General features: G+C 48.7%; 1 protein-coding gene across 1 annotated transcript in view; it reads right to left on the minus strand.

The window, feature by feature from the left end:
• Stk24 (serine/threonine kinase 24) overlaps positions 1–10,160 on the minus strand; it is a 99,729-nt gene that overhangs the window by 88,834 nt on the left and 735 nt on the right. The gene's annotated exons all lie outside the window — the stretch shown is intronic.

Consider the following 10,160-nt stretch of genomic DNA (forward strand, 5'->3'; position numbering starts at 1 on the left):
CAGAGACTCCACAGCAAGGACTGGGATTTAGGATGCTGAGCTTCCCAACACAGTGGCTCTCCACGTGTGGTCCTAGGGGCAGCAACACACCTGGAAACCTCACACAACTGCAACCCCACCTCCTAGCTCCACAATCAGAGGGCACAGAGAGGGGAGCCCGGCAGTAAGGAGTCTTTGGTAGTCGCTGTTGTGACAGCACGTTCTGGACAATACCTGACAGTTCAGGGAGCCGGCCCAAGAAGGGCCTAACGCAGTGGTTCTCAACCTTCCTTCCTAACGCTGCGACCCTTCAATGCTGCTCCTCATGCTGTGGTGACCCCCAACCATAAAATTATTTTCTTTGCTACTTCCTAACTGTAATTTTGTTACTGCTATGAACTGTAATGTTAAACCTCTGTGTTTTCCGATTGCCTCAAGCAATCCCTGTGAAACTCGGCAGACAGAAACAAGATAAGGAGAGATCCACATCACAATCCCTAATACCAAGAAGCCAGCTAACTATGAGCCTAGCTGCAAGCAGAAGAACAAGCTGACTGGCACAGAGCCTCAAGACCTGAAGGCACACAAGTCAACCTGTGCAGTCACATAACAGGCTTGAGACCAGCAGCAAAAGCAGAGCTACCTGATCCCCCCTGCGTGGTTTACAAGGTTGGACACCCTTGGCGAGTTCCCCTCAGCAGCAGTCAGGTGCACAGCTCACAAGAGCAAGTACTACCACCCAAACTGTACACCCCACCGGACCAGAAGACCAGTCCTCTAGCTCAGGGAAGGCTTTTTCTCAAAAATAGCAATGCTCACTTAGCACTCCCAAGGCCCTGGGTTGTTCCATCCCCAAAGCTATATAAACAAAAGTATATACATACTGAAAAATGAGCCCTACGCACTATCACTTACCAGCCCTGCACTGGGCGCCCCGGAATGTTCGGAATCTAACTGCCTGGAATGGTCTGAAACAAGAGGGAAACAGCCCCGGTACCCAGAGCCAGCACTATCGCTCTCCTTGCAGCTGAGCCAGGAGTCCTCCTGGCAACACCTGCCCTTCCCCCGCTGCCCTGCAGATCACCCAGTCACCGCCCTCATGAGTACAGAACCCAATAAAATCAGGGCCTCCTGCAAGGCTTCCCACTAAGGGTAGCATATTATAAAGATTTAGAATTTTCTAGATTGATATAAATACAGCAAGGTTAATGTTAGGTCTCAAAGAAACTCAGGGGCAGTCTCACTCAGTACCTGGGGCTCCTCCCAGCACTTCTCACCCTGACTCCTATCCCAAAGTTCTCCAGCCCAGGGGCTGGGCTTAGCTTCCCTTCCCCCAGCTTCTCTGATCTTATATAAACCAGCCGTTTTGGCTGTGTTCCCTCCTGGGAACATGCTCTCTTGGTCCCCTTGGCCTTCTCCCCTTCTCTCCTCTTTTCCTCAACCCTCCCCTCCCCTCCCCTCCTGCCATGGCCCAATTCATTCTGGACCCATCCAGATGCGTCTAGCCATTATGCCCTCCTTGACCATATCTAGGAGCATCGTGTCCTCCTTTTCACCCAGACAAAGGTGAGACTTAGTGGCTTCACCTGCCAGCCAGGAGACTGCACCAGCTAGAAGGCAGGTAAGGAGAGAGAATGCAAGCCTGTCCTGGTACTGAGTCAGAACACTGCAGACCATGTAATTTATAAAACGAGCTCATTTCTCATAGCCTCAAATGCTGGCAAGTCCACGGATCAGGCAGCTGTAGCAGTGAGGTCACATGTCAGCTCAGAGGTCTCCTATCCCTACATATCTGCCCCATCACAGAGATGTACTACGGTCTTGTCTAGCCCTACTTCCCCAAAACTACACATCCAACATGATGAAAACATAAATTTGAAAGCTAAGTTCTCAGCACATGAATTTGTTGGGGAGTCTCAAGCCACAACAGAAGACAGCACAAACTACATGTGGACAAAGCGGAGAGAACCAGTTCATAGCACTGAACCCCAACATCCCAGAAACTGGCAACTGCAGGTACTCGCACAAAGGTGGACTTCAGTGGACTTCCGTGATCAGGCTATAAATGACCTAGAGGCATAATAACCTAGGAGGCATATCTCTGGGTGCATCTGTGAGGGACATTCCAAAGAGGCTTAACTCTGGTTGGTTGGTTTGTTTGTTTTCGGTTTTTTGAAACAAGGTTTCTCTGTATATCCCAGGTAGTCCTGGAACTCACTCTGTAGACCAGGCTGGCCTTGAACTCAGAAATCCACCTGCCTCTGCCTCCCAAGTGCTGGGATTAAAGGCGTGAAGGCCCACACTGAAGTATTAAGGTGCAGTATTGTGGCACCCTAGGGGTCCAGTTATTGATTAAAGAGGGGATGGGAAAGCCAACTGAACACCAACATCCATTTGCTTCCTGTCTGGAGACAGTATGGACAGAACTCTCTCCTCAAAAATTAAACCCTTCGTTATAGTGCTTTTGCCAGGTAATATGTAACTAATCTCCCACAGAGATATCTCCACAGAGGTACATGAGTTCAGTGACCTAGGGCAAGTTTGATAAAGAAGGAGCCATGCAGCTGAAAGGGCTCCCTCCTCCCCAGAGCCCAGCCACTGCCCTAATCTCCCACCTCAAGGAACAAATGCAGATGCTTTCCAGGGCAGGAAGGGAAGCACAGGACTGCTAACCAGGCGGCACACCACACAGGGAATGTCTACACCTGTTCGTCTATCTCCATGCAGACTAGGAAGAGAGGGGCTTCCAGCAGATGGAAGAGATCTAAATGAGCACAAAGAACAGACTCCAGAAAGGTGTTTAACAAGGTCACTCCCAACTGCCTTGTCCAGTAGGGATGAGAGACAGGACGCATCACGGTCAACTCCCCAGACGGCATGGCGGTCGGCACATACCAGCACTCATGAGGCTCAGGTAAGAAAAAGCTGAGTTTAAGGCCAGCCTGGGCAGCATTCCCTAATTCAGACATACTGAGGAGACCCTGGGGAATGAAGAGGACAGACAGACAGGAAGGAGAAGAGAAGAAAAAATTACTTGAGGTCCTAGCAATTTCCAGTCATAAAGAAAAGTGAATGTTAGAGAGTAGCCCCTATCACCAAACATGCAAACAAAAAAATCCTGGCCACTAAATCCAATAAAGGGAAAACTAGAGACCCGAAATAATTATGCCTTGGAAATAAAACAGACACTTCAGGCAAAAGGGGAAGCACACTGTGATGAGGAACACTCAGAATCACAGAAGCTCTTGGCGTCCAAGAATACAGGAGCAGAAATGCACACTGGAGGGGGAGAAGGGGTAGCCTTGAAAAGTGGAGACAATGGCCCAGAAAAACAGTCAGAAAGACAAGGGACAGAAAACAGCTTTTAAGGGTAGGACCATTTAAGGACCAGACAAGAAGGTACAGCATCCAAAAGGAGTTTCATTTAAAAAAAAAAACACCTCATCACAAGACACCAGCTGCCTCCTGACTGCCTGCACAAAAGTATGACAACACTCACGCCAAGACACCACTGTGCAACATCACAACACAAAGGAACCTTTTCCAGGCTCAGGGGCAGGACAGCTTATGTGGGTGGAATCCAGTCCTGGTGCACACTGCACTCCAGCAGAACACAGCTAGAATATAGCAGACAAGTGTCTTCAAATCTCCCTGGAGGAGGGCTGCAGGGCACAGAGGACAAACCTGTGTCCCCAGGCTCAGGGTGCTAAGCTGGGGTCAGCCTGGGCTACATCCATAATCCTGTCTTAAACAAAAAAACAAAATGTAGCTCTGGAGTTCAGTGTTTGCCTAGAACACATGAGACTTTACCTCAGCCCCTGGGACTGAAAACTCAATTCTGGAAGGGAACCAACAATTTTATGCCATTTCATACTACCCAACAACAGGTAATTATGAAGAACTTGTACCCTAATTCACTGGAGGGGAGTCCAGGTCACACTCTACCCAGCAATCCAATGGCATGAAGCCAGGAAAGACTGGAATGCAGAAACCAGGTACCAGCAGACAGCAACAAAAGAACCAAGGCAACAAAGGTCCAGAGACCCAGAGAGGAGGAGTGGACCAAACTGAAGGGCTACAGCCCAGCAGAGGAGCCTCGCAGCCCAGCCGGGGAGCACCGCAGCCCAGCCGGGGAGCACCGCAGCCCAGCCGGGGAGCACCGCAGCCCAGTAGGGGAGCACCGCAGCCCAGTAGGGGAGCACCGCAGCCCAGCCGGGGAGCACCGCAGCCCAGCCGGGGAGCACCGCAGCCCAGCCGGGGAGCATCACAGCTTCTCTCTGGAGGTGAAAAGCCAGAGGTTGGCTCCAGTTGGGTTTCCTAAGAGGAGGTCCTGACACCTGATGAAGTCTATCTGGACAAACCCCTGAGACCTCTGAAGAGTGCCTGCACTTCACTACCACGACCCAGGCTGCAGACTGTGCAGACACGGCTGTCAGATCTAACATGTAAAGAAGTCGACAGAACCAAACTTAAATCCTCATCTGCAGAACCCTGAGTCTACAGAGCACACGGTTTCTAAGCTCGCCCACATAAGCCAAGGAGTGATGGCTAAGTCAACCCAGAAAGCCCATACGGGTTTCCTTCAGGAAGAAATGGAGGCAGGGGACAGGGAGCCTTGTGCATCTAATCTGAGCAGCTGTTTCCAACTAAAGCTAAACAAAACCTAAGTAACTAAAACTAAACAAAGGCTAGGGAGGTATATCAGACCTTCCAAGCCTTAGAGTTAAAAACAGGAAGAGATTTAAATAGGCTAGCCCTAGCTACACATTTGCTAAGCATTCACATAAAACTCACCATGTCCCCATCACTGACTCAGACAACACTCCAGCACGCAACAGTTTCTCTTGCTAACCACAAACCCTTACAAAACAGGAGGAAGGTCTCTGAAGTCTCCCTGTGTCCAAATGCTAAAACTGTAGGCATAACTCAGGATTGGGCACAGCCCCCGCCCAGTCAGATGTTCTAATAACAATGTATCCTTTTCCCAAGCCATTTGACACCAAGACATTTAGTAGTTCCCACTGTAAAAATAAGTTATAAGAAATGACTACTATCAACAGACTGAAGGCTAGCCCAGATTCTCCATTGCAGCAGCAGAGTAACAGAATGCAGGTCTATTTCCTGCAAGCACGCCAGCCACAAGATTCCATTAGTGATAATCACCCCAGCTAAGGCACACAGAAAGCATTAGCAGGGAGGGTGGGGCGGGACCCGCTTCCTGTAGGCACCAGTTTCCAACCAGGCAAGTCTGAATCACGGGAAAAATCACCCAAATAAAACTGGGTGGCAGGAGACCATCAGACTCCTCCTGGACCACGGTCTGGAGGGTGTGCCCCATAAAACCACACTAGGACAGAGACTACTAGCCCATCACTAGCTACACACACTGCAGCATGCCAAGAACCAACAAAAGAACCCCATCAACCTTGTGACTGTTTGACTAGGAATGGCCCCCCCTATAGACTCACTCATGTGTTTGAAGGCGTGGCCGTAAGAGAGTGACACTATGAGGAGGTGCAGCCTTGTTGGAGAACTGTGTCACTGTGGAGGTCTCCTATGCTCGAGCGACACCCAGGCTCCTCCTGCTGCCTTCAGATCAAGAGCTAGAACTCTCAGCTCCTTCTCCAGTACCACGGCTGCCCTGCACACTGCCATGCTTTCTGCCATGACAATAATGGACTGAACCTCTGAAGCTGTGAGCTGGCCCCAAGTAATTGTTTTCCTTTATAGGAGTTGCAATTGCAGTGGTCATGGTCTCTCTTCACTGCAACAGAAGCCGTAACTAAGCCAAATGTGCACCGGACCAGAGAGGCAGCTCAACTGCATTGAGAGCTCAGCAGCTCCAAGAGGAACAAACATGCACAGATCCAGATGCCAGGAGGCCACCGTGCCACTGTCACAGCTGCTGGGAGCCCCTATTTACAGTGACAATCTGCCTGCATTCTTGAAGGTAACTGGGGCCTGTATGGAACGTTAGCAATAACCTTCCCTGAGGTAGCACATACCTTTAACCCAGCAACTGGAAGCTCTCCTGGTTCCAGCACAACCAGAAATACACAGAGAAACTCTGCCTCAAAAAAAAAACAAAAACAAAAACAAAAAGAAAAAGTACCTTCCCTGATCTGGGACTAGAATAAAACTACCCAAACGCTATTTAATGCTTAAAAAATAATAAAATAAAAAGATGGACTTTCTACCCTGATATCCTGGAGTTCAATCCCCATGACTCCCCTACCAACCACATGGTAAGCGAGAATTGACTCTAGAGAGCGGTCCTCTGACCCCAACATGAACATGAACGAGGATGCGCACATCTGCATGCGTATGTACACACAGAGAGATTTTTTAAATCTTGGAGCTGGAGAGCTGGCTCAGCAGTAAAGAGCACTTTCTGTTCTTGCAGAGGGCCACTGTTTGGTTCCCAGCACCCACAGGGAACCCCTCACAACTGCCTAGAACTCCAACCCCGGGGATCTGAGAAGTGTGTAATATACCCTCCTGGTGCACACACACAAGCACACATATATAAAATCTTTAAAAGATAATTTAAGATCTTGACCTTCCCCCCCACCCTATCAAAAAAGAAAAGAAATACGAAAGCCTTTCAGGGAGGAGAATGGTATGTGGCTCAGTGGGGCAGCTGGAAAGCAACAAGGCCAGAGGAACAACACACAGATTTTCAAGCAAAACAAAGTCTTAGCAACAAGGAACACCACAAACAGACACAGGTACAAAATGACTTAGAGAGACAAGGCGGTGCCGCAGCTGAGTTGGTCCAGTGCCAGCCAACCATTCATGAAGCCAAGAGCTGGATTCCTCGGCACTGTATAAACCAACCGGGCATGTCATCCAAGCACTGGGGAGGCAGAAGGAGGAGGATCAGAAGTTCAAAGCCAGCCTGGACAGCGTGAAGAACTTGCTTGTCCTGGGGAGGAAAAGACTTAAGAGAAAAACATAACCCAACTTTCCTCAATTATTTTGCATAGCACAAAACAACAAAATAAAAAGCAAAGCACATGGCAGGCCATAGAGTAGTCACAGAATTCAAGCCACTGTGGTCTGTGAAAATCCTACAGGGCTGTCTTAGCTGTCCATAAACACTTGAGTCCCCACCATTCCCTACCCTGGCACCTTCTGCTCAAATACTCTGATAGCTTCTAGGTGGATACCCAGAACCCACTTTCCCCCATCACCTATGCCTGAGAACACAGACAACCCAAAGAACAAAATCCCCAACCTAGTCAGACTCCAGGCCTCAGCCCCACCCGGCCCACAGACTCCCCGCCTCTTCATCCTACAGAAACCTGGTGCTTTTCAATCCTGCACCTGGTCTCCTGAGTTGAGTTACAGTTACTGGAACGTTCTCAGGGCCTGCCCTGCAAGAGTTCCTGACCATTTGAGGCCAGGGACCCGCTTCTTGACAACATCCTCTGAGACTCCCTGTCTACATCAGGACCAGAAGGTGCTAAACCTCCATCTGCATTCAGCCTCACCGGAGGTGTTCTTGGAACCTAGGTCGCACAACTTTACTGAAAGGCCACTCAGACAGCAAACCACTCCCCCAGGGTACCGTTCCAAACAGGGCAACAAGAGCAGGTATCTCCCAAGGAAGCAGGGGTGGGGGGAGGGAGACCAGACAGTACACAACAGCCTATGGGCATATGCCACACAGAGGGGTGGGCAGCCAGAGCCAGAATAACTACAACGGTCTCCCAGATTTCTAATGTGCTAGTGAGCACCTTCCTGGCTACCCAGGACACAGCCTCCTCACAACTAGGGTTTGCAGTCTAGGAGCTGGAGAAAGGGAGAGACAGCAGGATATAAAAACATCAGCATGTAAAATCTGAGTTTTCTTAGCTACACCTTAAATCAAAGCCTCGGGACATGCTGAATTGACTCCAGCCTTCTTACCAAGTGACTTACCTAACTTAGTATACGGTAAACTTGGAGCCACGAACCAGTGGGCTGTGAAATCAACTCAACGTCACAACCAGCTTTTTCTTAAACACCCAATATTACAGTAATGGCCTGCAAGGAGTAAGAAACGGTGCTACGGTGCAGAGTTTTAGTTTCTTGTCCTGATGTAAAGTCTCTGTCTTCAAGGGTCACAATCCAGAAACGCTACAAAAGGCTAGCAGAATTCTGTGACAGAAATGTATAGCCTCCAGAGGTGGACTGCTCCAGAGGACTGGAGTTTGCTTCCTGGGGCTCCTCTTCTGACTCCCCAGAACGCCTACACATGGGTACCTCATGCTACCCATATGCATGTGCATGTGTATGCTACCTATACACATATACACACAGAACACTTTTCACCAAAGAATTTTATAAGCAAAAAGCTAATTCTTTCTTTAGATCCCTCCACCCCAGACAGGGTTTCTTTGTGTAGCCCTAACCATCCTAGAACTAGCTATGTAGACCAGGCTAGCCTCGAACTCAGAAATCTACCTGCCTCTGCCTCCCTAGTGGTGGGATGAAGGTCTGAGCCACAGCTGTCTGGCTTGCATAAAGCTAATTCTTTTGCACCGTGATTTAATGGAAATTCAAAGCAGGTACAACTGTGGGAAGCCACTTTTCCTCCTCTGTGGAGCCAGAACAGACAAAAATAATAATACTGATAAAAGGTTACCACCTTCAGACCAAAAAGCAAAATTAAAACGTCTTCCTTTCAAGAACACGTATGAAATACACTTTTTAGATAAAGTTATTGAATTTTTCATTTTCCTAAAATGAAGAATTTTTGGCCCATTCTTTTCTTTTTGTTTTTTGTTTGTTTGTTTGTTTGTTTTTTGTTTTCTTTTTTCGAGACAGGGTTTCTCTGTGTAACCCTAGCTATCCTGGAACTCACTTTGTAGGCCAGGCTGGCCTGGAACTCAGAAATCCACCTGCCTCTGCCTCCCAAGTGCTGGAATTAAAGGCCTGCGCCACCACTGCTGGCTGGCCCATTCTTTAAAACAAACAGAGAGCAGCTGCCAACAGGGAACCACCTGGCACTGACCCCCCAAGGTGCCACAATAAGTATCTTTTCAAAGATTTTCTTTTACAAAGGTTGGGGCTTGTGGGGGCATCAGGGTGGAGCCCGGTAAATCACTATAGCAGCCAGAATAAAGAAAACGAAGAAACCTGCTTTTAATGTGCTGAGAAATCCTTCTTGCTGTACAAGTAAGAAACTGTCAAGCTGACCCTGATGTCTTGTCTCTGAGGACAAACCAAAGAGTTGCAGGAGGCCTCGGGTGACTTTCAACTAGTGGCCAGAAGCATCAGGTTTTACAACTCATGCAAGGTGAGACTAAGAATACTTCCGAGAGCACCTTTCCAGTGACTCTTCTCAATTCCAACTTTATTATTCCTTAAAAATAAAAATGACTCAAGTTCTAGCGGGCACTAAAGTGGTAACTTTGAATTTCTATTTTTCCAGAGTTCAAACAAGAACAAAAAAATCCATTTTCCTTCTCATGGTATGAAAAAAAAAAGAAGAAAAGAGGGATGGGAAATATTTTTAGAAGAGGCAGAAGCAGTAAGAGGCAAGGCCCATGAGGCTCAACCCTGGAGCCAGAGAGAAGGCGCCTGCTGCATCTATAAACTGATAATCTTGGCTATTCTGAGGTGTTGTGTTTTTGTTTTTGTTTTTTTAAATCAAAACTGTTCTGTTCACTTGCTTGGGAAATCAAAACTTTGTTTGGTCTTGCGGTCTTATGTCTGTATTTATACGCTCACAAACTTTACAAGTACGAACAGACAAGTGATTGCTTTTCAAAGTGCAGAAAACCATCCTCAGTAGCAAAAAAAAAAAAAAAAGTGTTCAAGCATCCTTGTAAACTTGAAATTCAACTCCGTCCCCATCACCGCCCCCTTCCCCTCCAAAGAAAAAAATCACTGGCAGGCTAAGAAGGTACACCGAGAAGCCCGCTCGCACTCAGCTCCTCTGGACCCCAACGGGTCTCAAAGTGAAAGTACAGCAGCGGAGTCCTGGCACCCAAGGGATGAACCTGGGCTCTGCACGCTAGGGCGCTCGCGGAGGTGTGGGTTCCGCCTCCTGGGTTTGCAACCTCGCACATTCCGCACCAGAACTACAGGCTCGGACGCGGTTACACCTTCCTGCACCCCGCCCTGCGGCCCGCCCGGACTGGGACCAGCCGGGGCGCGCTCCCCGCCCTGCGCTCGGGTCTCCCGCCTGGGGG

The sequence above is a fragment of the Mastomys coucha genome, unplaced genomic scaffold (assembly GCF_008632895.1).
Source record: "Mastomys coucha isolate ucsf_1 unplaced genomic scaffold, UCSF_Mcou_1 pScaffold9, whole genome shotgun sequence".
NCBI classification, from domain to species: domain Eukaryota; kingdom Metazoa; phylum Chordata; class Mammalia; order Rodentia; family Muridae; genus Mastomys; species Mastomys coucha.